Source organism: Salvelinus namaycush, chromosome 41 (genome assembly GCF_016432855.1).
Source record: "Salvelinus namaycush isolate Seneca chromosome 41, SaNama_1.0, whole genome shotgun sequence".
Lineage (NCBI taxonomy): Eukaryota > Metazoa > Chordata > Actinopteri > Salmoniformes > Salmonidae > Salvelinus > Salvelinus namaycush.
The window spans coordinates 13,010,461-13,030,706 of NC_052347.1; positions in this window are offsets into that span (position 1 = coordinate 13,010,461).

Below are 20,246 nucleotides of genomic sequence, written 5' to 3' on the forward strand. Positions count from 1 at the left end.
AGCACCTTTCATTGAACCAAAGTGAAAAAGTGGTGGAAATAAGTTTGTGTGAGTGAGAGTGTAGGGAAGAGAGAGAGGGATAGCTAGGGAAAAAATAGAGTGGGAGAGAGACAGAGAGCGTGACGGAGACATGGAGTCAGAGAAAACAGGGAGAGATGACGCCATTACCCCGATGAGAAAAAAGAGGGGGAGTCATGACTGACACGAGACTTTAATCTCAGCTATTTTGTTTGATACCAGGGCTGAGTTCATTGAGGGATTGTGGGAAAACGCTTCTGCCCGGTGGGCCTTTCAACTCCAGAGAGCCACGAGACCCTCACTGAGAGAAAGAGAGTAGAGAGATAGAGAAGATGGAGGATTGCCATAGCTTCCAATTTACTTAAAACTTCAATCTCTCTTCTCTCACATCCCACCATTCTCTCCGCAACCCTTCTCTCCACTCCTCTATTGTTGCATTCTCTCCCCTTAGCTTGGGCACAGAGCAGGACAGACAGTTCAGATTTAAAGCTACGTCACCCTCCAAATGTCAAACCTTGGCCTGCTTTACAGCTCCTCTACCTGACACTTCACATATACACAGCCCTGGAACTGTGTGTGCGCATGTGTGTTAGTGTGTGTGTACGTGCGCGGCTGTGTGTGCCCCCACCCCAGCCCCGGCCCAAGCCCTAGCCAAGCAGCCTCTGCTGCCGCCACAGGGGCTGTGTCAGCTCTTGTGCTGGGTGCATTAGCCTGGCTGAAAGCTCTGGTAATAGGGCAGGGGTTCACTGCAATGGACTCTAATGGAGCTTCACAGCTCTCCCCATCCACCCTCCACCTCTATATGCTGCTGCTTACTGGGCACATTTACTGCCAAGGCTAACATCTATGCCTCTGTCATAGACACACACAATACATTCAGATACACATGCCCTTGCACACATACACACCCATACACACACAGACAAACATGTGAACACACATAAACTGCACACATGGCCAGGGGCGGATTGCGACCAGAAACTGGCCCTGGCATTTCTAACACACGTGACCTTTTTTTCCCTTGAGGCCCCCATTATTAGCAAGACCATGATCATTTTGCACAAAAAAAATGAAAAGTTAGACAGGCCCACTAGTCAAAAAATGGACCAGCCAGTCCACCCCTGCACATGGCCATGAGAGGATGGATATGGCAGACGTATTAGTTTAAAGAGAAGGAAGAATGACCAAGAAATAGCGGGTGACAGAGGGTTGTCATCATCCTGACTAAAGGGAGAGTGGAGCCATTTGCTGCTGTTCTGTACCACAGTATGTTTCTCTGAGCTAGAGAGCTAAAAGAGCAGCTCTTTATGCAGATCACGCACACACACTGGAGTTGAGCAGCATTCACAGAACTCTGTCTTTCCTGCCATCCACATGACCTGGCATGTGTGTGTGTGACAGAGAAGAGAGAGTGAGAGAGACAGTGTGTGTGTGCATGCTGAATGAATCAACCGGTGACAGTAACAGAATAGAGCACGTTTGATGACTGTTGGTTGAAAAAGCCCTTTGCGCGTGTGTGTGTGTGTGTGTGTGTGTGTGTGTGTGTGTGTGTGTGTGTGTGTGTGTGTGCGTGCGGGGACTACCACACCCCTGCTCGCTCGGCTGGCTGATGTATGAATATAATAACCAGAGTACAGAGCGCAGCACAGTCATTCACACTCACTCAATATTTCAGGTGAAGTTTACGGGTTGTGCTCAGGGTGTGTAGCCCTGTGGCCTCGTGATTTGTGATACTGCATAGTGGGGGGGGGGGGGGGGGGGGAAGGGAAGAACTCTATTTGGCAGATTCACCAAGCTGGGATAAGACAAGCTGACACAGATTTTCTGAGATAAAGACAAAGATGAAAGCACTAAGAGGGGGAATAGCTCTGAGTGAGCACTGTGACTATTATGTAAAGGCCAGCCCTGTCCCAGCCCTGTCCCAGCGCTACATCAGTAGATACAGATAGAGGTGGGAGGGGGAGGCCAGCCCTGTCCCAGCGCTACATCAGTAGATACAGATGGAGGTGGGAGGGGGAGGCCAGCCCTGTCCTGGCGCTACATCAGTAGATACAGCTAGAGGTGGGAGGGGGAGGCCAGCCCTGTCCTGGCGCTACATCAGTAGATACAGATAGAGGTGGGAGGGGGAGGCCAGCCCTGTCCCGGCGCTACATCAGTAGATACAGATAGAGGTGGGAGGGGGAGGCCAGCCCTGTCCCGGCGCTACATCAGTACATACAGATGGAGGTGGGAGGGGGAGGCCAGCCCTGTCCTGGTGCTACATCAGTAGATACAGATAGAGGTGGGAGGGGGAGGCCAGTCAAAGGCCACGGCTGCTGGATGTTTTGGCAATCACTCAGTGGTCTTTAGTACAGCCTCTTAGTCAGCATGTTGAGAAAAGCATGACATCCATTTTCCACTGGTGACATATGCCCAGGAAGTGGTGATTAGAGTACAGTACAACTTCGCTTTAACAAAGTGGGCATAACGTTTTAGGCTGTTTTTTTAAGTAGTATGAACAAATGGGGACAAAGTCTGTTTTTTGCAGCATACAGTACATATGCACAATCACACTCACGTGCAAATCATGAGGTCAATATTTGATAGTTGCTGAGGATTTTATGCAACGTAATCTTTCCTTAAATCTTCAGGAAGTCCCTCTCACCCCACCCTGTCATCCATCATCCTTTAGCCACTCTCCCCAACACAATCTGACAGAAGCCACAGAGAGACATACACCAGGCATCACACTTTCAGAGCGGCAGGGGCATAGAGAGAGATCATGCTGTGAATTAAAGATGTAGAACAAAGGCAGGGAAACTCTGCCTTTTTCTTTCTCAGTGGCCAGGAGGACAAAGCAGGTCTCCCACTGATAATGAAGTGGGTCCTGCTACTGAATTAGTCATATTGACTGCCTCTGCCAATTATCCAGGACCTGCTTGCTGCAGGGAGACACTGCAGAGCTCCTCTCTCTCACACTAACAGCCTCACCCAGATTATTACACACTTACTAACATGCTCCTCCCTCAGCAACTGTACAGATCGATTCCTAAATTAAGGCTGGAAAAGAAGCAAATCAAGTCAGACAGGCAGATCCCACAGAAGGGAGTCAGCTGTGAGTCAACTTAAATTACCTCTCCGAAACATTACCCTGTAGAGCTTAGCGAAGTCTAAATGAATGCCAGCAAAGCCTGATGAATATAATTATTTAAACAAATGACACATTGTTGTAGTGTTTCAAGGTGGTTAGGGAATCTGATTTTGTAAAACATTAGTGTTGTGCTTGTTACTCTCTAAGGAGTTTGAAAAAAAGTAGACTGGACAGAATTGATACTTATGTACTGAAGAAATTCATTAGTTAGAGAAACAAGACAATAGCTAATTAGAAAGTCACTGAGTCAACAGTGGAGAATGCCAACACGTCTTTGTTTGGAATGAATACAACTCGCTAGTGTTCAAACATACACATCAGGAGTCAGGACACAACTCTCAGACAGGCTAACGCACACAGGTAGGCACACACACCACACACATGCACACACAGGCACACATGCACGCATGCGTCACACACAAAAACAACAATTGTTTCATGTCCTTGAGGAGACTAGTATCAGCAGAAAACACAGACACAACCCTACAGGCTTGGAAGGTTCAATCCACTTGTTTACATCTTGATTATTTTGATGGGGTATGAAAGAACTCACATTACATTCGTACTAAGTACTGTGATTCAACACAGAACATTTAATTAGTTGACTCATACCAACAGAGAGAGAGGAGAAAGGCTTTGATTGTGTCTATTTTAGAAGCAGGAAAGAGCACACGGGACATATCTGGGTAACATGACTGACGCTTGTGTTTCCACTGCAAAGTGGAACAGAGCAAAAGTTTTTGTAAAACTTTTTTAAAAAGTTAGCATTAACTTAATCCATTGCACCAGGGGTTAAGTAGGGAATCTGGTTGTGGTGGAGACGTATTTGCAGGGGTTAGGCTATTGATTGAGGCAGGATTGAACATAAGGCTATCGTTAGGGTTATGTCAAGATGAGGGTTAGGTTAACGTTTAGGTCAGGGTAAATACTTTTATACTACCTTCCTTTTTGGAACTGTAAGTTGCTGGAGCTCTGCTTGGCTCTCTCTTTGACCCAAGGTGCAGGAGCTCCGGCTCTGGGTAGCTCCTGCTGAATTTAACCACTGATTGGCACCAAGTTTGACCAACGTTATTGGGAATTTTCCAGTACATGTGTGCCCATTATACATCTTAGAGTAGTCAGCAGAATAAGTGCACTCTATGTGTGTGTCTAGGTCATTAGGAACCATTAGACATGCACCTGTCTTGGGAGTGGGCATGTCTGTTTATTTTTGTACCATTGCTATGGCCTAATTTTTACTGTTGCTATGGTTACACCACCAATGGAATCTATGCCCTAATGTGAAACCAAGCTACAATTAGTGCAAGGCAAAAAGATAATGGTGGCTAAATGCCAGAGGGGATGAATCATTAACATAAAGAGGAGTTACTATGTGTGTGACGTAAGGATGAAAACTGTATTAAAAGTGTGTTGCTTGGCTGGAAAGGCAGTTGCTTCATGAACCAGCTCGGCCTATATTACTTTGTAATAAAGTGTATTTGAACTCACAGGCTCCGGTATTTGAGAAATATTATTGACTGAATATTTCCACGACAACGTCACATTAAGAGAAAATATTTAATGGTGAACAATTTAAATGCTTTGTGGTTACTTCATAGAATGTTTACTTTCATACATTCTCATCAATATAGCATTCTGATTTCCATAGCAAGATATACTGGAGAGTTTTGGGAAAGTTGACAGAGCTCCCCCTTTAGTGGTTTGTTAGTTCTCTACCGAGGCATTGACAGATCCAGGCAACAAAGCAGCGGCAAACACTCAATGTCTTGTTTCCTATTTAGGGAGAGTGTAACAGTCAGTCTAGCATCATTTGCGATGAAATGATGCCAGATAAGTGACTGATTAGTGACGCAGGTGCACTTTCATCGAGGAATCACATGAATCCTTGTTTTTACCTGTCATTCACTCTGTTGACTCACGCGGCAGAACAGGAGCGAGTCAGTTAAGTCAGAGTCACCATCGACTAGCGACCGTCATCACGAATGTTTGCTTTACATTCCATTACACTCATCACAGCTCCTCTTGATGCAGTAATGGTGGATTCTTCTCAGATTCTGCAATCTGCTCATCTTACTTTCCCCCTTTTTCAACTTGAAAGCAGTGCAGACTTCTCCCATAATCACCATCAATTACCTATGCTCTATGCAGTCTCTTGGGAGTTTTCCCTGGGGAAGCCCCTGTCTTTCCTCCTCCTCTCGTTCTCCTCTCCACTCGCACTGCAATCATCCAGGAGAGAGAGAGGAAGGAGGCGGTAGAAGACACTCACTGACATGGGAAGCACTTAGAGGAGGAAGGTAACTGGAGCTGATGATAGATGACCCTTGACCCTGGCTGAGAGAGAGAGAGAGAGAGAGAGAGAGAGAGAGAGAGAGAGAGAGAGAGAGAGAGAGAGAGAGAGAGAGAGAGAGAGAGAGAGAGAGAGAGAGAGAGAGAGAGAGAGAGAGAGAGAGAGAGAGAGGCGCAGTAGAGTGTGCTGTCGGCTGTCTGTTCAGGATAAGGCCTGTGGATTTGTCTGAGGTTACATAAGGCCTGCATGGGGATGCTCTGAGGAGATTGAGAGCGATGCACAGGGGCAAAAAAAAGAGACAGTGAAAAATAAAAAGAGATCACAAAAGCTGTCAGTCACATGAGGAGGCAAACTCTTTTTCAGCCAGGTTTGGAAGGGCTGCGTGTTTTAACTTAATGAGTTGAGCCAGTATGTGTAAATGAGCCCAAGATTGTATAAACTAAAGTTGAATTGGAAGAAAATTACTTTCTGTAGGGTTAATAAGAACAGACTACTTTTGTGGGCTTAATAGGATGGCCAAGGACACTTATCAATTTGACCATGACCCTCTATTTGCTTACTTTGGAATAAATAAAAAATCCTTGACATGATCATTTGCAAAAGCCTCCTTGTATTTCTCATTCTGGGATCTCCTTGACAGACTACCAATGGCCTTTCTATAAATACTGCCATAATGAGGATGGAGACTAGCAATGGCCGGGCCAGTACCTACAATATATGTTATTTATTGCTATCTGGAGATTATAGAGCAATCTGCAGGGAGGTGCAGATTACAACGCATTAGAGACTTTAAATAGAGCTCAGATTAACAGATCTGGTGACAAATAATGCTAAATTACTTTAAGCATTACACAAATCTGACCTCTCCTACAACAAGGACAGGGTTAGGTGCTTCATCTTAAGTAACACTTCTGCTAATGAGTGATGAGTGAGTGATGAGTGATCTACTGCTGCCAACTCTTACTTATTTAAGAGCAAATTGATGAGTAAAGTAATTGATGAAATGATAAATTAATATAGAATTGACATCCTAGCAGCACTCACTCGTAGCACGTGCTCCAGCAGGTATATCTCACTGGTCACCCCCAAAGTGTCACGTTCCTGACCTGTTTTTCCTTTTTCTTGTATTATTTTAGTTGGTCAGGGCGTGAGTTGGGGTGGGTTGTCGATGTGTTATTTCTATGTTGGGATGTTTGTGTTCGGCCGGGTATGATTCTCAATCAGAGACAGCTGTCAATCGTTGTCCCTGATTGAGAATCATACTTAGGCAGCCTGGGATTCACGTGTGTTTTGTGGGTGTTTGTATCTCGTGTCAGTGTTCGTGCCACACGGGACTGTTTTTGGTTTTGTCACGTTTATTGTTTTTGTATGTGTAAGTGTTCAGTTTACGTTAATTAAAATATGACCACTTTCCACTCTGCGTGTTGGTCCGATCCATGCTCCTCCTCGTCTGAGGAGGAGAACGACTTCGACAGCCGTTACACAAAGCCAATTCCTCCTTTGGCCGCCTTTCCTTCCGGTTCTCTGCTGCCAGTGACTGGAACAAACTGCAAAAATCACTGAAGCTGGAGATTCATATCTCCCTCACTAGCTTTAAGCACCAGCTGTCAGAGATCACTGTACCTGTACATAGCCCATCTGTAAACAGCCCATCTATCTACCTACCTCATCCCCACACTCTATTTATTTATTTATTTTGCTCCTTTGCACCCCAGTGTCTCTACTTGCACATTCATCTTCTGCACATCTACCATTCCAGTGTTTAATTGCTATTTTGTAATTACTTCGCCACCATGGCCTATTTATTGCCTTAACTCCCTTATCTTACCTCATTTGCACTCACTGTATATAGACTTTTTGTTTTCTTTTTTTCTACTGTATTATTGACTGTACGTTTTGTTTCTTCCATGTGTAACTCTGTGTTGTTGTATGTGTCGAACTGCTATGCTTTGTCCTGGCCAGGTCGCAGTTGCAAATGAGAACTTGTTCTCAACTAGCGTACCTGGTTAAATAAAGGTGAAATAAAAAATAAATAAATACAATTTCTACACCAACTGAGTCCATTGGAGCAGAGACATTCTTTTTCTGTTACTAAGAATAAGCAGAAATCTAGTCCATATATACCCAATATACAGTCTACTTCCAAAAGATTGCATAACAGTCTCCTGCCTGGCCGAATCGGACTGTGAGCTCAAAAGCCTGTGCATATCTTTGTGAGCGATATCTTCTCAGAAACAACAGCCAGGGGAGAGCAGCAGCCCACTGCTAGACTGGACCAGCCATCTAGTTAGAGTGGTTCTATATGTTCTCTAAATAGGGCCACTCTATATAGGATGAGACCCTGTTTAGAGGCAGCTCTGCCAGTCCCCTGGTAGGCTGTTAGGTTATAGGAGAGGCGGTGTTGGCATACCCCTTACAACAATCAATAGTGAAGGATTCCCTGGCCAGCCCTCTGTGTGGAAGGGAAAGCCAAGAAGTAAACCGTTTCCCAAGCCTCTCTCCCTGGATTTGTCCAGAGTAAATCAAAGACTTTGGCACTGCTCCAAGACACAACACCTCGGAAGAATCCGATACAAACTCATAAAAGCACTGAGGGGCCCAGGGAATCTCACTCTAGTTTCCAATTCTGCCTGTGGGAGCAGGGGTGTGAATGTGTCCTTGGGATAAGAGGGAAGGCTCTGTCCCTGCTTTGACTCCTTCAATGCTGCTGCACCAGCAAAACACTTTTCACTCTACCGTTGAAACCTAATGAAAAACTCTCCAATGGCTCAATTATGTTACAAACCGTCTGAGCTGCACAGTATATCTTTGGTGCAGAAATATGATATATATGAGTGTACAGAACAACTAAATGCTGTGCTAACATTTTGGATAAAATGATAAATCATTTCCAATGTACCGTATTAACACACCCATGGTTGTCATCAAAGAACATTATGAAAATGAATGAATCTGTATGAAAACCGTAGAGATGGACAGCATTTGTCTACATACAGTACATCATGGTTCCCACATGCATGATTCACCATGATGTACTGTTTAAAGTGTGTTGAAAACGGGGATTAACACTGGAATGGACCTGCCAGATGACATGTCTCGTTCTTCAAGGGGCCAGGAAAAGGACTAGATGAAACTAGGTTTGCATGATGGGAACGCTGTTGTGGAATCTGCCTTTACTGGAATCACTGGCACACGGACACACACTAGCCTACATAACATGATCCTTGGATGTGGGTCAGAGAGATTAGATATCCCCACATTGCCTTGGTTATAAGTGCAGAGTCAGATAAACTCAGAATCATGATTTACTTTTACAGCAAAGATTTCTGAATATTTCAATGAATATGACCCACTGCCATTTGACCGCTGGTTTACACTGCAGCTGATCTCTCATATAGTAAGAATACAATATCACAATTTTTTTGTTTAATTTACATTCCCAAGTTCCCCCCTCATCACATATTCAGTCAGCGTTACTTGACATAAATCATAAATGGTTCATAGAAAGTGTGAAACATGGAAACCACCACAACATTCTGCTCTTTAAAACGGGTTCCCTTTTTTTTACCATCTGTACCCAACCCACATCTCAACTCCCTTCTGTTCCCATGTACACAACACTGTACAGAAGCACTCAGCAACAATGAGTTACAATGCCACCGCTCGCAGCTCAAATTGTGTCTGAAATTGCAGCTGGGGTTGTGAGTGTATGACTAATGGGCTGGCAGGTTGAACAAGTCATTAATGGTAATTGGGCGAGGGGCTGGTGAGTACCTGGAACACGTTCTCTAGTGGCCCAGCCTCGGGTCTGAGTTATTGACCAACGCCGCTGCTCAGTGGCTCATTGGCGGAAAAACCAGAGGCAAGGGCAGCCTTCACTTATTAAGGAGTGAGGCGAGGCAGCCTCCTGAACGATCTATTAAGGAGTGAGGTGAGGCAGCCTCCTGAACGATCTATTAAGGAGTGAGGCAGAGGCAGCCTTATGAAAGATCTATTAAAGAGTGAGACGAGGCTAAGGCAGCCTTATGAACGATCTATTAAAGAGTGAGACGAGGCAGAGGAAGCCTTATGAACGATCTATTAAAGAGTGAGACGAGGCTGAGGCAGCCTTATGAACGATCTATTAAAGAGTGAGACGAGGCTGAGGCAGCCTTATGAACGATCTATTAAGGAGTGAGGCGAGGCAGAGGCAGCCTTATGAACAATCTATTAAGGAGTGAGGCGAGGCAGAGGCAGCCTTATGAACAATCTATTAAAGAGTGAGGCGAGGCAGCGTTATGAACGATCTATTAAGGAGTGAGGCGAGGCAGAGGCAGCCTTATGAACGATCTATTAAGGAGTGAGACGAGGCAGCCTTATGAACGATCTATTAAAGAGTGAGACGAGGCAGCCTTATGAACGATCTATTAAGGAGTGAGGCGAGGCAGAGGCAGCCTTATGAACAATCTATTAAGGAGTGAGACGAGGCAGCCTTATGAACGATCTATTAAGGAGTGAGGCGAGGCAGCCTCTGGCCCGCTAGTAATGTTCCCTCTCATGCATTATGCAACAGACCAAGCGGGAGATATTGCGATGTTGATAATGTGGTGTTTTAATGCCTGCCCACTGGGCACACACTGGTTGAAACAATGTTGTTGTCACACCCCAATCTGTTTAACCTGTCTTGTGCTTGTCTCCACCCCTCACCAGGTGTCCCCCATTTCCCCCCATTATCCCCTGTGTCCTTATACCTGCGTTTCTGTTGGTCTGTTGCCAGTTTGTCTTGTCTTGTCTTGTCAAGTCTTATCTGCGTGTTTTCCCATTTTCCAGTAGCTCTAGTTTCTGTTTTCTAGTCCTCCCGGTTCTGACCATTCTGCCTGTCCTGAGCCTGAGGCTGAACCTGCCTGCCATCCTGTACCTGTCGGACTCTGACCTGGTTACGAACTTCTGCCTGTCCTTGACTTGCCCTTTGCCTGCCCACCGTGTTACAATAAATTATCTGAGAACTGAACCATCTGCCTCCTGTGTCTGCATCTGGGTCATATCCTGAGTCCTGACAGTTGTTTCCACGTCATTTCAATGACGTTGAACCAACGTGGAATAGACGTTGAATTGACGTCTGTGCACAGTGGGTGGCTGTGTGAGCAGCCTCAGTGGTAAAGAGTGCTGCTGCTGTACTGCAGACTGCTATCCCTCTCCACACAGAAACCATGAGGCCATTAATGTGGTGGATGGTGATCAGGTCTCTTATACAATAGACACTGAGTATCATTATAAATCTACACGGAGTGAAGGGCTCTACTGTGATGACAGAGAATGGAGATGTAAATAGTGGGACTAAAACGATCAAGCCTTATTGAACACACTGGAGCTAAGCAGGAGTGACTTGTTTACTACTGTATTACTAAACTGAGAGAGGATCATTGGAATTGCGATCGAGAAGGAAATGCTGAGCCTGGCACAACACATTGACAAGCAAGCTATTTGGTGAATCCAAATGCAACAAAGTGATTGGGGGACTTTATTGACCTCGGTGTCAGAGAAATGCTTTCCTCTGAATCAACTCATCTGCTGTGTCAGGCAATTACTGCATCCAACTTAAACTGTGAAAAAAACAGGAAAGATGAGGCTTTTAGCAGCCAGACCTCCATTATGCTGTTTCCTCCGGACATTATGCTGTTTCCTCCGGACATTATGCTGTTTCCTCCGGACATTATGCTGTTTCCTGTTTCCGCAACCACAACATTAAACGTAGTAAAGTGTCAAGTGAAAATTGCTCTGCAGTAGGCGCCATTATTTCCTTAGGCACAGAAAATACATAAAATCATGGTCCTTAAGTGAACAAGATGTTCAAGATGTCTCTCTCTCTCTGTCTCCTCAGCCATATAGTTAACGTGTTAATCCCTGTTCATTGAAGGAAGCCTGTTACACAAGATGTGACTCAAGGATTTTAAACATCTCTTCCCCTCTCAACAGCCTGCATGGTCTCTGAGTGATCTTACCATCATCGTACCATCTAATTATGCCACCCTATTTGCTCATCATCACATCTACAGTGGAGGCCTTCTGATGAGATGTGTATGATTCAGTCCCATGAAGACCTCTCATCCCTATGTTTCCAACTCCCCCTAGTCTTCACAGGCTTCTGTTAGAATATCTGCTGCAGAGGCAGCCTGGGTATGAGGATGAATCATGGCTCTTGAAGAACAAAGAGGTTGTGAAGGATGGCTGGAAGAGAGATCTGTAAAGCTATATTAAACCGCCTCTCATACAACCATAATGGAGCCCTGCATGGACCAATACAGTTAGTTTCAAAAGTATTGAACTCGCCAAAAACAAATGGGTCAATATACCAGATCAGCAAGCATGTTACAGAAGGGGAATATTATAAACAAAGGCTCTGATCCTACAGGGTCGTACAGGCTGGCGTAGTGCATGGATCATCTAATTTTCAGGATCAAATACTGTAACAGATTTGACGACTTGACAGTTTTTTTTATTGCCATATATTTAGTAAGGCCATACCTCCATCACTGAAAATCAATTTGTCAAGTTTATGACAAACTATCAGTGCTGTTGTTTTACTGTCCACCTATATCCTGTGAGCTGCAAGGTGAGAACATCAAACATCCCTGCTGAACCATTAGAATGAACTCATTTCCAATATTAATTCTGTCCAATCATTTCAGCGACTTCGCAGCTTGGTTTAATTGCCAATCACAAATGACTGTCACACCCTGATCTGTTTCACCTGTCCTTGTGCTCATCTCCACGCCTTCCAGGTGTCTCCCATCTTCCCCATTATCCCCTGGGTACTTATACCTGCGTTCTCTGTTTGTCTGTTGCCAGTTCGTCTTGTTTGTCAAGTCAACCAGCGTTTTGTTTCTCATCTCCTGCTTTTCCCCAGTCTCTCTTTTCTCGCTCTCCTGGTTTTGACCATTGCCTGTCCTGACTCTGACTCTGCCTGTCCTGACCCCGCCTGCCTGACCACTCTGCCTGGCCCTGCCCCTGAGCCTGCCTGCCATCTGGTGCCTTTGCCCCTACTCTGGATTACCGACCTCTGCCTGACCTAACTCTGAGCCTGCCTGCAGTCCTGTACCTTAGCCACACTACTCTGGATTATCGACCCCTGCCTGCCCTGACCTGTCGTTTGCCTGCCCCTGTTGTTGTAATAAACATTGTTACTTCAACACAGTCTGCACTTGGGTCTTACCTGAAACATGATAATTACATTACATTGCTGAGTAACAGAACTCTCTCTCGGGTCAGGACTGTAATAAATCAAGGTAACTCCACCTGCAACGACCACAGAGGCAATTAAACAAATATGACCTCAATCTTTCGCCCACTGGCACCTTGGCACCTGATGGTTGGCACCCGTTGGCACCACCTGTTTAGCTCTCTGCTAATGTGACAGCCTCGGGGGAGATGATGGATGTGTGTTTGAAAGTGGCGTGACTACAAAATGTCACCTGATGTCTCTGCTTCCATCTGGGAGTGAATATTTAAACCAGAAGCCTGCATATGTAACCTATACAGTGGATTGCGAAGGTATTCATCCCCTTGGCATTTTTCCTATTTTGATGACTTACAACCTGGAATTAAAATAGATTTTTGGGGGGTTTGTATCATTTACACAACATGCCAACCACTTTGAAGATGCACATTTTTTGGGGGGTGAAACAAACAAGAAATAAGACAAAACAGAACATTTGAGCGTCTATTCACCTCCCCAAAGTCAATACTTTGTAGAGCCACCTTTTGCAGCAATTACAGCTGCAAGTCTCTTGGAGTGTGTCTCTATAAGCTTGGCACCACAGGGATTCTTGCCCATTCTTCAAGGCAAAACTGCTCCAGCTCCTTCAAGTTGGATGGGTTCCGCTGGTGTACAGCAATCTTTAAGTCATACCACAGATTCTCAATTGGATTGAGGTCTGGGCTTTGACTAGACCATTCCAAGACATTTAAATGTTTCCCCTTTAACCACTCGAGTGTTGCTTTAGCAGTATGCTTAGGATCATTGTCCTGCTGGAAGGTGAACCTCCGTCCCAGTCTCAAATCTTTTGAAGACTGAAACAGGTTTCCCACAAGAATTTTCCTGTATTTAGCGCCATCCATCATTCCTTCAATTCTGACCAGTTTCCCAGTCCCTGCCGATGAAAAACATCCCCACAGCATGATGCTGCCACCACCATGCTTCACTGTGGGGATGGTGTTCTCGAGTGATGAGAGGTGTTGGGTTTGCGCCAGACATAGTGTTTTCCTTGATGACCAAAAAGCTACATTTTAGTCTCATCTAACCAGAGTACCTTCTTCCATATGTTTGGGGAGTCTCCCACATGCCTTTTGGCGAACACCAAACATGTTTACTTATTTTGTCTTTAAGCAATGGCTTTTTTCTGGCTACTCTTCCGTAAAGCCCAACTCTGTGGAGTGTACGCCTTAAAGTGGTCCTATGGACAGATATTCCAATCTCCGCTGTGGAGCTTTGCTGCTCCTTCAGAGTTATCTTTGGTCTCTTTGTTGCCTCTCTGATTAATGCCCTCCTTGCCTGGTCCGTGAGTTTTGGTGGGCAGCCCTCTCTTGGCAGGTTTGTTGTGGTGCCATATTCTTTCCATTTTTTAATAATGGATGTAATGGTGCTCCGTGGGATGTTCAAAGTTTCTGATATTTTTTTATAACCCAACTTTGATCTGCTTCTACCCCCAAGCCATAAGACTCCTGAACAGCTATTCAAATGGCTACCCAGACTATTTGCATTGCCCCCCCCCCCCCCCCTATACACTGCTGCTACTCTCTGTTACTATCCATGCATAGTCACTTTAATAACTCTACCTATATGTACATATTACCTCAATTACCTCAACACCAGTGCCCCCGCACATTGACTCTGTACCGGTACCCCCTGTATACAGCCTCGCTATTGTCATTTACTGCTGCTCTTTAATCATTTGTTATTCTTATCTCTTACATTTTGGGGGTATTTTCTTAAAACTGCATTGTTGGTTAAGGACTTGTAAGTAAGCATTTCACTGTAAGGTCTACACCTGTTGTATTCGGCGCATGTGACAAATAAAATTTGATTTGATTTGATATATACATATAAATATATGGATGAGCAATGACCGAGCGGCATAGGCAAGATGCAATAGATGGTATAAAATACAGTATGTACATATGAGATAAGTAATGCAAGATATATAAACATGATTAAAGTGGCATTATTAAAGTGACTAGTGATCCATTTATTAAAGTGGCCAATGATTTCAAGTTTGTATGTAGGCAGCAGCCTCTCTGTGTTAGTGATGGCTGCCCGATGGCTTTGAGATAGAAGCTGTTTTTCAGTCTCTTGGTCCCAGCTTTAATGCACCTGTACTGACCTCGCCTTCTGGACCCAGACCATGTTATGTTTCCTCCCTTGATCCCTATCCATCCAGACGGTGGCCTCCTTTCCAGATCGTTTCCATTCCTTTCATTACAGCCCACGCTCAAAATAATGAGATACCTGGCGGTCTACATTTTCCTCCAAAGGTGTGACATTTACTGAACTTCCCACCTCCCTGGGACCCCGACTCAACAGATTCAGATTCACACCCTGCCTGCCTGGGCTCTGTATGCATAAATCATATACACTATGTTCCAGTTCGGTTTCTAGCCGGGTGAGGTAGTGGGAAGTGTGAGAGCGAGTCGGGGCGGCAGGGATGAAGCAGTGTGGCCAGACAGCGGATGGATGGACAGATGGTGGGACATGTTCAGGGACGGCTGGGATTAGAGCTGCTGCTGTTCTCTGCATGAATACATGGGGCGATGAGACTAAAGCAGGCTAATCCTCCCACCACCACCTACGCCCCCTCGGGATCTATACTGAACATCTGAAAACTGGACCTGGCTCCTCCCAGGCTACCAGAAAGTGACAGACTAAACAGGTCGATGGAGCCAGTGGGGTATAACATCACTACATTTGAAGCAAACACAATTTACTTTAGTTGAAATGGGTGTAAAAATGTCAAAAGATGCTATGCAACATCCATCAGTTCCTTGGGGGAAAAAAACATTTTCACTAACAGTTTGAATTTGAACCTGTGATCTCAACTCAAATGTGCTCGAATCATCAATCTAATTCAGGAACAATCTGGGAAAGTGACAAATCTATGACAGTAGATCTAGGAATAAGTTCCCATCAGACAGTCCATTCTGGAACAGATGGGAACCTAGTACTGTTCTCTACCCTCTACTGCTCTCTATTGCTCTCTACCCTCTACTGCTCTCTACTGCTCTCAATCCTCTACTGTTCTCTACCCTCTACTGCTCTCTATCCTCAACTGTTCTCTACTCTCTACTGCTCTCTATCCTCTACTGCTCTCTACTGCTCTCTATCCTCAACTGTTCTCTACTCTCTACTGCTCTCTATCCTCTACTGTTGTCTACCCTCTACTGCTCTCTATCCTCAACTGTTCTCTACTCTCTACTGCTCTCTGCCCTCTAATGCTCTCTACTGTTCTCTATCCTCTACTGCTCTCTATCCTCAACTGTTCTCTACTCTCTACTGCTCTCTATCCTCTACTGCTCTCTACTGTTCTCTACCCTCTACTGCTCTCTACTGCTCTCTATCCTCTACTGCTCTCTATCCTCTACTGTTCTCTACCCTCTACTGCTCTCTATCCTCTACTGCTCTCTACTGTTCTCTACCCTCTACTACTCTCTACTGTTCTCTACCCTCTACTGCTCTCTATCCTCTACTGCTCTCTATCCTCTACTGCTCTCTATCCTCTACTGCTCTCTATCCTCTACTGCTCTCTATCCTCTACTGTTCTTTACTCTCTACTGCTCTCTACCCTCTACTGCTCTCTATCCTCTACTGTTCTCTACCCGCTACTGCTCTCTACTGCTCTCTACCCTCTACTGCTCTCTATCCTCTACTGCTCTCTACTGCTCTCTATCCTCTACTGTTCTTTACTCTCTACTGTTCTCTACCCTCTAATGCTCTCTACTGCTCTCTACTGCTCTCTACCCCCTACTGCTCTCTATCCTCTACTGCTCTCTACTGCTCTCTATCCTCTACTGTTCTCTACCCTCTAATGCTCTCTACTGCTCTCTACCCTCTACTGCTCTCTATCCTCTACTGCTCTCTATCCTCTACTGCTCTCTATCCTCTACTGTTCTTTACTCTCTACTGCTCTCTACCCTCTACTGCTCTCTAACCTCTACTGCTCTCTACCCTCTACTGCTCTCTACTGTTCTCTACCCTCTAATGCTCTCTACTGCTCTCTACTGCTCTCTACTGCTCTCTACCCTCTACTGCTCTCTACTGCTCTCTACTGCTCTCTAACCTCTACTGCTCTCTACTGTTCTCTACCCTCTAATGCTCTCTACTGCTCTCTAACCTCTACTGCTCTCTACTGCTCTCTAACCTCTAATGCTCTCTACTGCTCTCTATCCTCTACTGCTCTCTACCCTCTACTGCTCTCTATCCTCTAATGCTCTCTACTGTTCTCTACCCTCTACTGCTCTCTACCCTCTACTGCTCTCTACTGCTCTCTAACCTCTACTGCTCTCTACTGTTCTCTACCCTCTAATGCTCTCTACTTCTCTCTAACCTCTACTGCTCTCTACTGCTCTCTAACCTCTAATGCTCTCTACTGCTCTCTATCCTCTACTGCTCTCTACCCTCTACTGCTCTCTATCCTCTACTGTTCTCTATCCTCTACTGCTCTCTACTGCTCTCTACCCTCTACTGCTCTCTACTGTTCTCTACTGTTCTCTACCCTGTAATGCTCTCTACTGCTCTCTAACCTCTACTGCTCTCTACTGCTCTCTAACCTCTAATGCTCTCTACTGTTCTCTACCCTCTACTGCTCTCTACCCTCCACTGCTCTCTACTGTTCTCTACCCTCTAATGCTCTCTACTGCTCTCTATCCTCTACTGCTCTATATCCTCTACTGTTCTCTAACCTCTACTGCTCTCTACTGTTCTCTACCCTCTAATGCTCTCTACTGCTCTCTACCCTCTAATGCTTTCTACTGCTCTCTATCCTCTACTGCTCTCTATCCTCTAATGCTCTCTATCCTCTACTGCTCTCTATCCTCTACTGCTCTCTATCCTCCACTGCTCTCTATCCTTTACTGCTCTCTACCCTCTGCTGCTCTCTATCCTCTACTGCTCTCTATCCTCTACTGCTCTCTATCCTCTACTGCTCTCTATCCTCTACTGTTCTCTACCCTCTACTGCTCTCTACCCTCTACTGCTCTCTATCCTCTACTGTTCTCTATCCTCTACTGTTCTCTACCCTCTACTGCTCTCTATCCTCTACTGCTCTCTATCGTCTACTGCTCTCTATCCTCTACTGCTCTCTATCCTCTACTGCTCTCTATCCTCTACTGCTCTCTATCCTCTACTGCTCTCTATCCTCTACTGTTCTCTACCCTCTAATGCTCTCTACTGCTCTCTACCCTCTACTGCTCTCTATCCTCTACTGCTCTCTACTGCTCTCTATCTTCTACTGCTCTCTATCCTCTACTGTTCTTTACTCTCTACTGTTCTCTACCCTCTAATGCTCTCTACTGCTCTCTACTGCTCTCTACCCTCTACTGCTCTCTATCCTCTACTGCTCTCTACTGCGCTCTATCCTCTACTGCTCTCTACCCTCTACTGCTCTCTACTGCTCTCTACTGTTCTCTACCCTCTACTGCTCTCTACTGTTCTCTACCATCTACTGTTCTCTACCCTCTACTGTTCTCTACCCTCTACTGCTCTCTACTGTTCTCTACCATCTACTGTTCTCTACCCTCTACTGTTCTCTATCCTCTACTGCTCTCTACTGCTCTCTATCCTCTACTGCTCTCTACTGTTCTCTACCCTCTACTGCTCTCTACTGCTCTCTACCCTATACTGCTCTCTACTGTTCTCAACCCTCTAATGCCCTCTACTGCTCTCTAACCTCTACTGCTCTCTACTGCTCTCTAACCTCTAATGCTCTCTAATGTTCTCTACCCTCTAATGCTCTCTACTGCTCTCTAACCTCTACTGCTCTCTACCCTCTACTGCTCTCTACTGTTCTCTACCCTCTAATGCTCTCTACTGCTCTCTAACCTCTACTGCTCTCTACTGCTCTCTAACCTCTACTGCTCTCTACTGCTCTCTACCCTCTACTGCTCTCTACCCTCTACTGCTCTCTATCCTCTACTGCTCTCTATCCTCTACTGCTCTCTATCCTCTACTGCTCTCTATCCTCTACTGCTCTCTATCCTCTACTGCTCTCTATCCTCTACTGCTCTCTATCCTCTACTGTTCTTTACTCTCTACTGCTCTCTACCCTCTACTGCTCTCTATCCTCTACTGTTCTCTACCCGCTACTGCTCTCTACTGCTCTCTACCCTCTACTGCTCTCTATCCTCTACTGCTCTCTACTGCTCTCTATCCTCTACTGTTCTTTACTCTCTACTGTTCTCTACCCTCTAATGCTCTCTACTGCTCTCTACTGCTCTCTACCCCCTACTGCTCTCTATCCTCTACTGCTCTCTACTGCTCTCTATCCTCTACTGTTCTCTACCCTCTAATGCTCTCTACTGCTCTCTACCCTCTACTGCTCTCTATCCTCTACTGCTCTCTACTGCTCTCTATCTTCTACTGCTCTCTATCCTCTACTGTTCTTTACTCTCTACTGTTCTCTACCCTCTAATGCTCTCTACTGCTCTCTACTGCTCTCTACCCTCTACTGCTCTCTATCCTCTACTGCTCTCTACTGCGCTCTATCCTCTACTGCTCTCTACCCTCTACTGCTCTCTACTGCTCTCTACTGTTCTCTACCCTCTACTGCTCTCTACTGTTCTCTACCATCTACTGTTCTCTACCCTCTACTGTTCTCTATCCTCTACTGCTCTCTACTGTTCTCTACCATCTACTGTTCTCTACCCTCTACTGTTCTCTATCCTCTACTGCTCTCTACTGCTCTCTATCCTCTACTGCTCTCTACTGTTCTCTACCCTCTACTGCTCTCTACTGCTCTCTACCCTATACTGCTCTCTACTGTTCTCAACCCTCTACTGCTCTCTACTGCTCTCTAACTTCTACTGCTCTCTACTGCTCTCTAACCTCTAATGCTCTCTAATGTTCTCTACCCTCTAATGCTCTCTACTGCTCTCTAACCTCTACTGCTCTCTACCCTCTACTGCTCTCTACTGCTCTCTAACCTCTACTGCTCTCTACTGCTCTCTAACCTCTACTGCTCTCTACTGCTCTCTACCCTCTACTGTTCTCTACCCTCTACTGCTCTCTATCCTCTACTGCTCTCTATCCTCTACTGCTCTCTATCCTCTACTGCTCTCTATCCTCTACTGCTCTCTATCCTCTACTGTTCTTTACTCTCTACTGCTCTCTACCCTCTACTGCTCTCTACCCTCTACTGCTCTCTACCCTCTACTGCTCTCTACCCTCTACTGCTCTCTACCCTCTACTGCTCTCTACTGTTCTCTACCCTCTAATGCTCTCTACTGCTCTCTACTGCTCTCTACTCCTCTCTACTGCTCTCTACTGCTCTCTACTGCTCTCTAACCTCTACTGCTCTCTACTGTTCTCTACCCTCTAATGCTCTCTACTGCTCTCTAACCTCTACTGCTCTCTACTGCTCTCTAACCTCTAATGCTCTCTACTGCTCTCTATCCTCTACTGCTCTCTACCCTCTACTGCTCTCTATCCTCTAATGCTCTCTACTGTTCTCTACCCTCTACTGCTCTCTACCCTCTACTGCTCTCTACTGCTCTCTAACCTCTACTGCTCTCTACTGTTCTCTACCCTCTAATGCTCTCTACTTCTCTCTAACCTCTACTGCTCTC